Here is a 13,674-nt window from a genome sequence, read left to right as displayed (position 1 = left end):
CTATGATGCTGTCGAAGCTTCCTCCAGGTCTGCAGCTTCTGCTTCTGTACTGAGGAGTTATACTTGGCTGCGTCTACAGGCTCTTCCAGAGGACATTAAAGCAAAACTGCTTGATGCTCCATTGGATAATTCTGCTGTGTTTGGAAAAGCTGCTGCAGAGCTCTTTAAGACTCTCAAAGAAAAAGGTAAGGAGCCCCAGGATTTAAAACACCTGTTAGTTTCTCCAGTTCCTAAATTTCATAGGAGCTTCCCTGCTAAAACTCCTTTTATTAGAAAACCTTCCATGTCTTCCTTTTATTCACTGGCTCTAGGCCATGTAAACCTGTTAGGAAGCCTCCTCAGTCTAAAATAGTTACTTCTGCTCCATCTACTCAGCAACCCTTTCAGTCAGGACCGGGTTGTCTGTGACATCCACCCCCAGCTTCCAAGTCATACCCCTCTGTCTCTTCGCCTTTCTCTTTCCCTTTCAGCCTGGAGGGAGATCACTCAGGACTCCTGTGTGATAGCCATTATTCAAAACTGCTGTTTCATGACTTGGAAATCTCCCCCCGCCACCTTTCAAGGGATTCCTCAACCACCCTCAGACCAACTACATCTGTTTCCTCAGCTGCTAGCTCAGCTTTCTCTATAAGGCACCATTCAACCAGTCCCTTCAAATCAGCAAGGAATGGGATTTTATTACAGGATGGTCTTGGTTCCAAAAAAAGAGGTTCCTTGGAGACCAGTTCTGGATCTCTCAAGGTTGAATACATTCCTCGTGGTGCCTTCTTTCAGGATGCTATCCCTATAGCCTCTTCTCCCTCTTGTGCTTCCTCAATCCTTCTTACCTTCACAGGATCTAAAGGATGCTTACTTGCATATCCCTATTCACTCTCGCATCAGGAAATTTTTATGTTTCTCGGTGGGTTCTTGGCACTTTCAGTTCTTTGCCTTGCCTTTTGGTCTTTCTACTGCTTCAAGGGTTTTCACAAAGTGTCTAGCCTCAGCTATTGCCTTCTTAAGACTGAAAGGACTTCAAGTCTACCCTTACCTGGATGACCTACTTTTTCTGGCCAGCAGTCCAGACCTCTTACTTCAGCATCTGGATCTAGCCATTCCCTTTCTACAAGCTTTGGGGTTCACAATAAATTATAAAAAAAATCTTCTCTTTCACCCAGTCAGGATCTCATTTTTTCTGGGGTGCAGGTTCAGAACAGATTTAATGATAGTATTTCTTCCTTCAGAAAAAGCTCTATCTCTCACAGCATTCATGGCATCACTTCTACCTCTTTCTTCCATCACTGCCAGGGAGTTTCTCAGACTTCTTGGGTTCATGGCCTCTACAATTCCCATGTTTCCCTATGCTAAACTTCACATGAGGAAGTTCCAGTAGTTTCTGAAAACTGTGTGGTCCTAGCATGCTTTTCCCTTGGAGACTGTCATTACTCCTCTTCTGTGCTTGAAAAAAGAGCTAAGGTGGTAGATGCAGCAACTCAGTCAGAATCCTGGTTTACCTCTTCAAAGTTCTCAGTCAGTACAGGAACTCTATACAGATGCCTCAGATTTAGGATGGAAAGCAATCTTTGCTTCCACAAAGGTTCTGGGGCTATGGTCTCCCCCACAGAGGAGAGAGCACATAAATGTCAGGGAAATGAGGGCTTGGATTCTAGCCTTACAGGCATTACATCTGCTGCTTACATAAACAAGCAAGAGGGTACAAAATCTTGTCTTCCTTGTCACCTAGCAATCAAAGCTTGGGGGTTGTCTCTTCAATACAAAGTCTCTCTGCATGCAGTGTACCTTCCCTCTGCTCAGAGCTCGGTGGCAGATGCATTGAGCAGATCCATGACACCATCACATGAGTGGATGCTTCACAGGGATGTGTACTTGCATCTAGTTCATGGGTGGGGTACACCAGAGATGGATTTATTTGCCTCCCCTCAGAACAGACAACTTCCTCTGTTCTGTGCCAGGGTCCCTAACCCCCAAGCTTGGAAGGTGGACGCCCTATCATTTTCATGGGATGTTTCTTTATGCATTCCTCCTTCCCTTTGATTCAGAAGGTCCTGTTGAAAAATTTACAGGAGAAACCAAAACTCATGTTAGTGACTCCCCTTAGCCAAGACAGCATTGGTTCCCTCTTCTTCTGCAGTTAGCCAAGAGCCGTCACTACAAGTTACCTCACCAGATGGACCTACTCACTCAGGACAAGGGATCTCTGATTCACCCAGACTTGTCAATTCTTCACCTGACCCTGTTGCTGATCAACTTTTGATCCCTTTTAGGCACCTTTTCTCTAAAGATATGCTTAAGGTTTTGCAGGAGGCCAGGAAACCCACTACTAGAAATTCTTACATTTCCAAATGGGCAACGTTTTCTATCTGATGACAAAAAAGGAAAAATGACCCCTTTTTGGTGGATATTCCTGTGGTGTTATCTTATATGAGTTACTTAACAGTGGTCTCTTTTATTCTTCTTTTAAGGTCCACTGTTCTGCCTTGTCTATTTTCCTGCCTTTAACTCCTCCATTGGCTTCCAGGCTGGAAGTTAAACTTTTCTTAAAAGTCATCTTTCACATTAATCCTCCCAGGAAGCCCAATTCCTCCTCCTTGGGATCTTAATTTTGTCCTGGAAAAGCTGACTCAGGCCCCTGTTTGAACCATCAGTCTCAGATTCTCTGAAATGTTTTACTTTGAAGACAGTGCTTCTGGTAGCCATTACCTCTGCCAGAAGGTTTTCTGAGATCCAGGCATTAATGGCTTTACCCCCTTTCCTAGTCTTCCATAAGGACAGGGTTTCTTTGAGAACTAATCCATCTTTTATGCCTAAAATGGTTAGTGACTTTTCCTTAAATCAAGCTATCCAATTGCCTACCTTTTTCCCATCCCCACAATCCCCTAGTGAGAGAATTTTGCATTCCCCTAGATGTGCATAGACAACTTAGATTTTATCATGACAAAACTAAATCTCTCAGGAAAGTCTGATAGACTTTTCATGTCCTTTCATCCCAGGGCTCTGGGTTTGCCTGTTTCTAAGCAAACTATCTTCATATTTCTAAAGTCATTCTGTTTTGTTACCAGTTTCATGGGAAATCATTATCATCTTCGGCTAAAACCCATTCAACTAGATTTGTTTCATCCTCAGGGGCTTTCTTCAAGGGTTTGGATACACAGTCCATTTTGGGAGCTGCTACTTGGTCATCAGTTCACACTTTTACAAGATATTACAAGCCGGATAATATTTCCAGGGCCAGAGCAGGTTTTGCCAGAGCAATCCTGCTTGGTTTTCTGGAAAATGTTTCTGCCTAATTTTTCTTTTTCATCCTCCTCCCTAGGTTCCCTTTGAGCTTTTGCACTCTCCCATATATAAAGAATACTGCAACATTGCATAGAAGGACATAGAACAGTTGTGTAAAATCTTACCATAACCATAGGTGTCCTTCTCTTCTATGAAGCAGTATTCTATCCCACCCGCCTTACCCCTACATCTTGCTCTTTATTTGGATGACTGTCCTTTGGGCCTCCTTTTGGATTTTTTTCATGGGACTACTTTATTCTGAGGATGGTATGTGCAGACGTCCCTCTTATGGCTGACATTCCCTGAGCCTACATGCGACATCCTATGTACAGGCAGTAGCTTGAAACATTTGTATACAAGCTGGACATCAGGTCGATAGTGGAATACAACCCATATGTCAAGAATACTGCAACATAGAAGAGAAGGACATCTATGGTTATGGTAAGATTTTACACAACTATTCTATTGTAGTGTATGTAGAGCTGATATGTTTTCTCTTACTTTTGCATATGTGAATGTCTAGATTAAGACCCTTGGTTTAAGTTTTAAGTGGAAACAAGTAAATAAGAGAACACTGAATATAATGATGTTTTTCTTTAATAATAAATGTTTTAACTTGTGTTTAGAAGCCTGCAGCTGAGGACATTTTTTCTCTTGTTTCCATGGAGGCAATCTGGTAACAGAGCAATAAAAGCCTAAACTGCTGGTTTATTCAAGGCTAAAAGTTAATGTTTTCTGAAAAGCATGCAAGTTAATTTCCACATTTGGTAGGGGAATAAAAAAAGGACATACACCAATTAGTGTAAGTAGAAGCACAGGTTATAACATACATCTTAGCATGGATAATATCAATTTTAGATTAACTAAGGCCTCTGTTTACTGCTGCCTATTTGGGACAATTGTTCCTATTGGGAGGGTTAAACTTCATTATTTTAATATGTACATAGTTTTCTGTGTTTATATTAAGTGAGCAAGTCATGGAAGTGTTCTGGGGGTATTTTTTTATGGTTTTTGTTAAAACGAAAAGTCTTGTAAAATGTGACATAGATTCCAATGTTGTTAATAAGAAAAAATTAATAAAGGATTAACCTTCCAAATATTAGTGGGTGCTTGTATCGCAAAAGCTGGAAATGGATGTTAAAAATGCTTTCATATATAATAGGTGGAAATAATTACTTCTTATCATAATAGCAACACTTTCCATATTATGGTCTCACAGGTACCAGGTACAGACAAAAAGGAAAGAATGCTTAATTATATTAAGAAATGCAGAGTACAAATTGTAGTGCTACAGGAGACTCATGTGGAAAGAACTGAGCATGTGGATTTAATAATTTTTCTCTTATGTTTCCGTGGAGGCAAGCTGATATCAGAGCAATAAAACACAGACTGCTGGTTTCTTCAAAGATAAAAGTTATTTTTTTCTGAAAGCTTGCAAGTTAGTTATTTTTCACATCTTGTAGGGGGAAAAAGGGCAGACACCAATTAGTGTACGTAGAAGCACAGGCTGTAACATGCATCATAGCACAAATAACCTCAGTTTTAGGTTAACTAAGGCCAGTGTTTACTGCTGTCTATTTGGGACGATTATTCCTATTAGGGTTGAAGTTCATTATTTGAATATGTACATAGTTTTCTGTGTTTATAAAAAGTTAAGTCGTGGAGGTGTTCTGGGGGTATTTTTTTATGTTTTTTATTAAAACAAAAAGTCTTGTAAAATGTGACATAAATTCTAATGTTGCTGAAAGAAAAAATGTATAAAGGATTAACCTGCCAAATATTAGTGGGTGCCTGTATTGCAAAGGCTAGAAATAGACATTAAATAAAGCTTTCATATATAATAGTTGGGAATAATAACTTATTATCATAATGGCAACACATTTCATTTTATGGTCCCACAGGTATAGGCAAAAAGGAAATAATGATTAATTATATTAAGAAATGCAGAGTACAAAATGTGCTACATGAGATACATGTGGAAAGAACTGAGCATGTGGATTTAATAAAGAAAGGATTTCAAGATGGATATTAAGCAGAACAACAGGGTCAAAGGAAAAGAGGAGTACTCATATTATTTGCTAGAGGAGCTCCAATAGTGATAGAAGCGGGGAAAATGATATTAACAGCAGGTTTGTGGTAGTAAGTGGCTACTGGCAAGGAATGAGGATTACTCTGGCATGTATTTATATTCGACCTAAAACTGCTATTATGGAACTTAAAAAATTAGGAGAATAATCAGCTTTCAACAGGGAATATTACAGGGAATATTACTTCTAGGCAGGGATGAAATTTGATTTGCAACAATGAGGAAATATCTGGGAGGCCTAGAAGGGAAAATATAACAAAAGAGGGTCAATTTCTGAAGAAATTTCAGTTTGTGTAAATATTTGGTATGGAAAATGTGAATTCAGTAGTAGGAACTCAAAATGAATTTACATTTTATTCCCCAAGGTAAAATAACTGGGCTAGATTAGACAGAAATTATATTTCACAAGAACATGTGCATTTAATTGAGAACTTTGGCACACATCCAATAATTATTTTATATCCTGCACCAGTAATTGCCAAGATAAAAATGCAGGGTAATGAAGTAAAGATGAGACACTGACACTTCCCAACCTACCTGTTAAAAAGAGAGGAATTTAAGAAATGCGTAGTCTAAATTATTTGGAAGTTATTAAGGAAGATAGAAAGTACTCTAGAAGTTATAGCTAGTGAGTGGGGTAAAATGAAAGTGGAGTTTAAAAATACAGTAATAAAGGAAAGAGATATGGTTAACAAAAAACAGGAATCAGTTATATGGGCTGACAAAGGTTAAAGTATTACAGAATAAGTGGAATCTGACAGAACAAGAAGAGGTGCAATTGCAGAGTGCCAAAGAGAAAATAAGGAAGTAACTGGATAATATGCATGAATTTAGAAAGATTGTTGTTAAGCAACTGTTTTTGATAATAACTCTAGGGCACAAAAACTTTTGGCAAAACGACATAGACAACAGGAAATAGAATGGCTTGTTGCCAAAGTTTGGGAGCCTGTAACAAGAAAAATAACCAGAGATCCTGTAGAGGTATTAAAGATATTTTGCAAATTTTATGAAAATTTGTATTAAGCAGAGAAGTGGGAAAATCATAAAAAGCATCAGTGGAAATATTTATGGAATATGTCAAGGCTAGAGGTAGTTGAGGCTCAACAGTTAACAGTTAAGACAGGAGAAGATGAGATAAAACATGATGCATAACCAATCTGCAGGAAAGTCTCCAGGAATAGATGGCATTCCTGTGGAAGTTTGGAAGGTAGGAGGGAAGAAAGTGATAAAGAGCTGAAAGTTTTTGTTTAACAGTACTGTAAAAAGAGAGGAAGTACCAGCATCCTGGAAGGAAGGCTGTGTTGGCTGTAATACCTAAAGATGGTAAAGGCCCACAACAAACCCAGCTTCATGTAGACCCATTTTAGTGTTAAATTTTGATAGTGCTGAAGTCTATAATAGCTAAAAGAATCGCAGTGGTGTTGCCAGAATTGATAGATATGGATCATTGTGGTTTTATTGAGGGGAGCCAAACATTTTGAAACATTAATAGGTAGATACTAGGTAATGGCCCTGGGGCCTATATAAGCCTACCCAAAAGGTCCCCTGGCTTTCGCCACCCAAGAAAATTATTTTCCTGTGCCCCTGTCAAGCAGTGCCACAGAAGTGATCCCCGGGGTGAATTTTCTATTTCCCATCCAGTCGTCAAGATTTTTCATAAAGAGGGCTAGCCTACAGCACCTGGTATTCCCAGACGGTCTTCCATCCAAGTACTAACCAGGCCCGACCCTACTTAGCTTCTGAGATCAGACAAGATTTGGCGCATTTAGGATGGTATAGCCGTAGAACAATAATGATCTGGGGGAAGCAGAATGTAAGAAAATACCTTTGTTTTTGGTGGATCTTGATGCAGAGAAAGCATTTGACAGAGTGATCTGGGATTTCATGAGTAGGGCAATGGAAGCATTTGCATTTCATGATAAAATAATAAGATTAATTAGGAGGATATACAAATGATCAGAGGCAAAAATCAAAGTGGGACAGTTCCTCACTGATAAGTTTTGTCTGAACAGAGGAACCAGGGATGGGTGTCCTCTTTCCCTTTTTTTGTTTGCATTATATTTAGAACAGTGGGCAAAGAAAATAAGGGATTCAGAAATAAAAGGATGTAACTGGTATGGTTTTCAAGTAACGGCTTTATATTTATAGATGATGATATTTTGAACCTGATCGAACCAGAAAAGCACAGTTCCATTTTTTTTTGGGGGGGGGGGGTATAAAATGAATAAAGATAAAACAAAGGCTAAAGCTGATATGAGGACACGATAAAATTAATTACTTAGGAGTATGGGCTAAAAAGGATTAGTTATGGCAGCTAAGGATATGTGGGAAGAGACTAAACAAAAGATAATACAAAAACTGAGAAACTGGAAGCTCTTGTCTATGGATGTGGTTAGCAAGATACAAGCAGTTAAAAATGTTTTTAGTCCCTTTAATTTTATAGACAGATCAGGTATATGTGTATCAGCTAGAGGAGAAGATCTGGATAGTAATTAATAAAGAGTTAAAGGATTCTGTCTGAGAGGGAAAGAGGACAAGAGTCAAGTGGGATAAGTTGATCCGTCCAATAGAACAAGGAGGTTTAGGATTACTTAATTTGAATGGATATTTTATGACTACTCAGTTAAGGCTGTTATACATAACTCAAGCAGTAAACTACAGTACAAAGTAGAATAGGATGATGATGATAAAGCAGGGGTGGGGGGTAATTCAGGAAGTAAGAAAAGAGTGGAATTTTGGTTGCAGTTCCTTAAAGAAAATAGCAACAGCCATACAGAATATTATATTCATAAAGTAGAAGAAAGTATACTGAAAACTAAGCCAACACAGGAGTGGAGAAAAGAGATTCTCCCACTAGGGATGACTGCAATCAGGGGTACATAGAAAAGGCAAGAGTGAAATGGAATTTACTGGGGGATGCTGGTAAAATAACCAAGGTATTAGGAACAAACAATTAGAGAGGGAAAGGTAATACACTGTGAAGCGGTCAAGAAGACATTTGGACTGCAGGATAGAGATTGCCTTCCCTATCAGAGTATAGGCAAAGAGAAAGGGATAGGGGAATCCTAAATAAAAGACCTGCACTGGTTGAGTTTTTAGTTGAATCTAGAACAGAAGCTGCTCTTGAAAAAGGAATAATTATTAGGGCATATAAAATATTGCACAATAACTGTAGGAATCGATCAGTCAGAAAAGATTAGGAAGAGATATTGGATAAGCAATTCAAAAGGAGCCATGGGAGGGCATAAGTATGATTCCTAAATGTGCAGCAAAATCTAGGTTTGTGATTTTGCCTGGAAGTGTTTGCATAAGTGCTTTAAGCCCTAGAAGACTCTCACAAAAATTTCCTCAGGTAGATTGCAAATGTTTGAGGTGTAATGGGGAAAAAAGAGGTACCTGGGACCATATGTTCTCAGAGTGTAATGAGCTGGCAGAGTTTTAAAAAATTCCCTATAGTGTACTCTGTCAGGAATAGGGGGTGAGCTAATGAGTGTAACTAAGGAAATTATTTTTGAGCTGGGATACAGGATTAATTGCCTAGACATAGTAAAGCCTTGTTAAGTTTAATTCTGGTAGCTGCCAAAAAGCAGTTACTAGAAAATGGAAATCAGAATCTAAACCAACCATACTTAAAGTAGTGTATATTGTAATATAGATAAAAGAACAGGAAATGGGATATTTAGAAAAGGGTAGGAGTAACTTACATAGGAAAAATGGAAATTGTGGGAACAATACATGAAGAAAAATGTTTTGGAGGAAGAATGAGGTTTAAGAGAAGGCAAGAATTGAACAATTTGTGTAATGTTGATTGTATTGTATAGAATGATATATCTGATGTATAATGGTTATAAATGTGAACTTGTTGATGTGGTTTGATTACTTTTATATAAATGTAAGTTTGCCTGTGTCAAAAATAATAATTCAATAAAGGTGTTTAAAAAAATAATAAATTGGTCATAAAGAGTGGGTACTGAGGCAATCAGTGAATGAAAGTGAATAACCCCATCTGTTGTTTGATCACACGTAATGGTCATTAACCTGCTATAATAAAGCCCCATCCCATTCCCATTAGCCCCACACTTTCAGTTATTTCCTACAACTCTTTCTCTTGCTTTAAAGTCACCAGCTGTTACTACAGCTAGGGAGGGAGAGAAATAAAGTGATGGTGCCTGCTCTCCTCTCCTGGAAGAGGGGAGGTCAGGAACATATCCCCTGTTAATGAGTTCTCATTGGAGACCAAAGCCCTACAGAGAGTGATTGGTTCAAAGAGGGTCACTGTTGCCTGTGGGGCTGCATCAATTGCAGAAGTGACTGATGGCCGCATGGTGTACCCATTGCATGCCCACCATGGACATTTTATGTGGCATATGGGGGGGGGACATGTTAAGGCATGGAGCAAAAATCCATCAATGGATCCCTGTACGTTAGCATCATAACTCTCTCTTGCCCATTCAGAAATAAAATGGCAAGGGTTGTGATGATCAGCCATATTGTTCACAGATACAGAATGCTTCCTCAATATAAAAACAAATAAATAAAATAATCCAAACATAATCCAGAATACAATAAAAATACTTAGGAAATGTTTGTTTTATACCTTCCTTAGTAACTTGCACAGTAGTTTTAGTTAGCACAGACACACTGGCACTTTACAGTCATAATTATTGAGTCATCAGTTGGCTCATCTCTAGCGTCAAACCTCCACTTTCAAGTTGGCATTGTATGTTTACATTTTTTGTCATCTGTTACTCCCCACTACCTGCAGACCTTATCCCAAATCTTCTACACTACCTTATCTTCTCACTGGTGGCACAGGAGTACATAGTCGAACAACAGTAGCTACTAAACTTCTTTGTGATGTTTGTGAGTATGAAGTCATTGTACTGATGTATACTATGAAAATAAATTAGTGACCACTTTGAAAGACTTTCAGATGAAGCAGCCATGCCTCGCCTTATCTGCAGTGAAAAGAAATTAAATATATAAGGAAACCGAGATGACCACATGGCAGGGCACAGTTACTGTAAATGAAAATATTCTTTCTTTACTACTTGTCTTATGCAAATAAATTAAACCACAGATGCTTCATACATGTTGTAGATAGTGAATATAACCTTGATGACATGGGATCAGAGAGCAACCCAAGACTGAAGGAGAGAAAAGTAAGGATGGCAGTAATCAACTGACCATCCTGGGTGAAGGAGACAGCCTGACCCAGTGCATGACAGGTTCCTAGTGGAGGCAGGAAACACAGCATGCAGGATTTGGCTCAAGACAACTACACCTACTAAGCTGTACACTGCGCATTGCTTATTAACCGCATTTGGCAGATGCAAAGAAAGGAGCATGTGAGTGACTTTGAGCAGCATATGGGAGAATATTGATATCAGGCTGCCTTGGAGGGCTAGCATGTAGGCGAGGGAATAACAGGCATCCCTGTATGGTTGCCTGGACAGCAGCCTCCTCACCACTAAACCATAGGCAGAGAAAACACTTCCCCCAGAGAGTTTCCCCATTACAGTTCAGATGAAGTTCATATTGATGAATATTTTATAAAAAAAAAGTTTTTTGCCTTTGGAGCATGAAAATACTGTCAACTGTTCACTTTACAGCACTGCTTGCAATGCTTTTCCAGTCATACCTGGCCTAGCCTCTGCCAAAGGGCTGGAAGATATAAAATGTGGCTAGCTGTTAACGATTGCAGTCCTTTACACTCATAACACCTCTACATAGCAAGTGAAAAACAAACTGAGAGCTGGCAGAAAAGACTGATTTGTTTTATTGATTTTTTGTTTGTACTTGCACTGTTTAACTCTTCGTTTTATTGCACTTTTTTATTTAAATATGTTATAAATGTATTTAAATTAAAAAACACTGCTATAAAACAAGGACAGCTAACAAACTTTGTATTTCTTACTGTAAAGGGTAAAGATTAAAAACTTCTGAATTTTGTGAGGAGGCAGGAATATCTCAAAAGAGGCACCTTTATCAACATATTCACATAGGTAGGGGCAGGGTTTTGGTGACTGACAGACTTGATTTACAGTCCCAGACCATGGATATGCACGCCGTACAACCCCCTCCTGCCTAGTAATTTTACCATTGCCAGAGGTAAAGTGTGTAATTAAACAAATCTGTTAATTAAGTAAATAAACCGGCACCCATTATTACACTTAAAACAGTTGAATAAGGGCAAAGTGTATAATTAAACAAATATATTAATTAAGTAAATAAACCAGCACCCATTATTACACTTGAAACAGTTGAATAAGGGGCAGTCCATTCTGTGTTTACTTCACATGGACCTCTGTTGTCAAATTTTGAGTTCACTGGAATGATTGACTGATGTACTGCAGGAACAATATTGAAGTAGCTACAGTATAGTGTCACAATTCCAGCATTACTGAATAGCCCACCAGCATACCATCTCTAAAATGTGGAACACTTAAAATTATTTCACCCATGACTCTCACAGCATGGCTATTAATTGCTTCTTCATGCTTAAAAAAGTTCTTTTAGTTACTGCTAGTCAGGGATGCACACTACTGTCAATCCGTTGTTGTACACATTGCCAATATGCACCCAGTGTTGTACTTCTTTGAGATGTAGCTGAGGAGCCTGGAAATAGCATTTTGTCTAGAGTAAGGAAAGTTATGTCATTGCTTTCTTCTGAGATGTTCCAGAAGATTCCTGAGTGTATATTTCTGAATTGCCCTGTATTGCCCACCCTGCCCATGTTGTGTTCTTAAGCCCAGTGTTCTTGCACTTCTTTTTTCCTTATGTAAATTTCACTTCAAAGCTCTTCCCATGCTTACCTCACGTGTTACTGCTAGTTATCACACCACAGTCATACTGTGAAGGTCCTTCATTTAAACAGCTTAAAAGAGACACTTATCTCTGTAACGTTTCTGAGGAGTTTGTGACAGTCCTATGTTTCTTAGGGTCAACATTAGAGACCCATCATCTAGGAAGTCCTGCTTCATGAATATGCAACAAATAATGCTAGAATAATTGAACTTCTATCAAGTATGAGAAGAACATGCCTGTTAAGCAAAATCCCTCTTTAACCTCATGTAGTACCTGAATATCAAGACAGACATTTGGCATTCAATCAGTATGACTAAGAACATGGTGTTTTTGTGCCTGTCAGCCTGGGGTTCAAGTTCAAGCTTACTAAATTTTTTATAAATAACTTAGACCACAAATAATATAGTAAAATAATAATAGTACATATTACAGAATAAATAGTAACATTAAAGCAAAATTAATGATATGAGGTCATTAAGTAACAACCTGGTATCCTAAGTTGTCTCAAATCAATTTGTTTTGAGGGACCTCTTGAAGTCACTTACCATCTGGACTTTCTCAGCTGACCTGGCAGTAGATTCTAAGTGTGGTCCTTCCAATGTAAAATAACAGATAATGAAAGAATTTGACTTCACCTTTAGAATCACTAACAGACATCCGGTGGCTGAGCCATACGGCGTTGAGATGGTTGACACCTGGCCAGCAGCTCCTAAAGGTAGGGCAGACCTAGTCATGTAAGTTCAAATAAATATTGACTTGTACATTACAGATGGCTCATGACTGAACTGGCAGCCAGTGCAGGCTATATAGACGTAGAGTAATATGGTTTTATCAGGAAAACCTCAGTAGTAGACAAGCTGAAACAACAGAAGGAGGCAGTCTAGTTCTGAATCTGATAGTACCAGTTAGAGGACATTACAGTAGTCCGTCTTTGAGGAAATCATGTAATACATACCCACAAATAGTTTTGCAGCTAGCAGAAGATGCTTCATTAAGGCCATGGTCCTAATGTGGAAAAATAAAATTTTGATGACAGGTGAAATCTCTGTCATGAATGTCAGTTTGTCATCAACAGTCAAGGTTTTGCACATTCAATAGAAATTCCAGTATGTCACCACTTTAGATTATATTAGGGGCAAAACTGAAGCATTAGAAACCCCAAAATTGGCCTAAATATATTTAACACTCATCCTGAAGATGTTGAACTTCATTTGATTATGGGTCATCAAGTCACGTTATAGTCCATATCTTCTAACATGTTTTTGGTAGACATAGATTTCTGTGGTCAGGAGAGTTAGCCCCATATGTGATCAACATAACTCTGCCCTGAATAATGTCTCCTAGAGGAGGCATATAAATGGCAAACAATGAGGGACTTAAATTGGAGCCTCGCAGAAGACCACAGGTGCAAAAACTAAGAAGAAAAGGGTCTAGCCCCAGATAGTACTCCTGCATTTGTCCAGACAGACAGGTAGAAGCTAAACCAGTTCAGGATTATGCCTGTA

The 13,674-nt window shown here is 38.7% G+C and overlaps 1 protein-coding gene and 1 pseudogene across 1 annotated transcript in view; one reads left to right on the top strand and one right to left on the bottom strand.

Annotated features, from left to right (window-relative positions):
- EPB41L4A (erythrocyte membrane protein band 4.1 like 4A) overlaps nucleotides 1–13,674 on the top strand; it is a 2,214,504-nt gene that overhangs the window by 1,177,741 nt on the left and 1,023,089 nt on the right. The window lies entirely within an intron of this gene.
- Nucleotides 7,031–7,149, bottom strand: LOC122796129 (annotated as a pseudogene).

Source organism: Protopterus annectens, chromosome 2.part2, assembly GCF_019279795.1.
Source record: "Protopterus annectens isolate FY-2018-M chromosome 2.part2, PAN1.0, whole genome shotgun sequence".
Classification (NCBI taxonomy): Eukaryota; Metazoa; Chordata; order Ceratodontiformes; family Protopteridae; genus Protopterus; species Protopterus annectens.
This window is presented reverse-complemented; position numbering and strand designations above follow the sequence as displayed.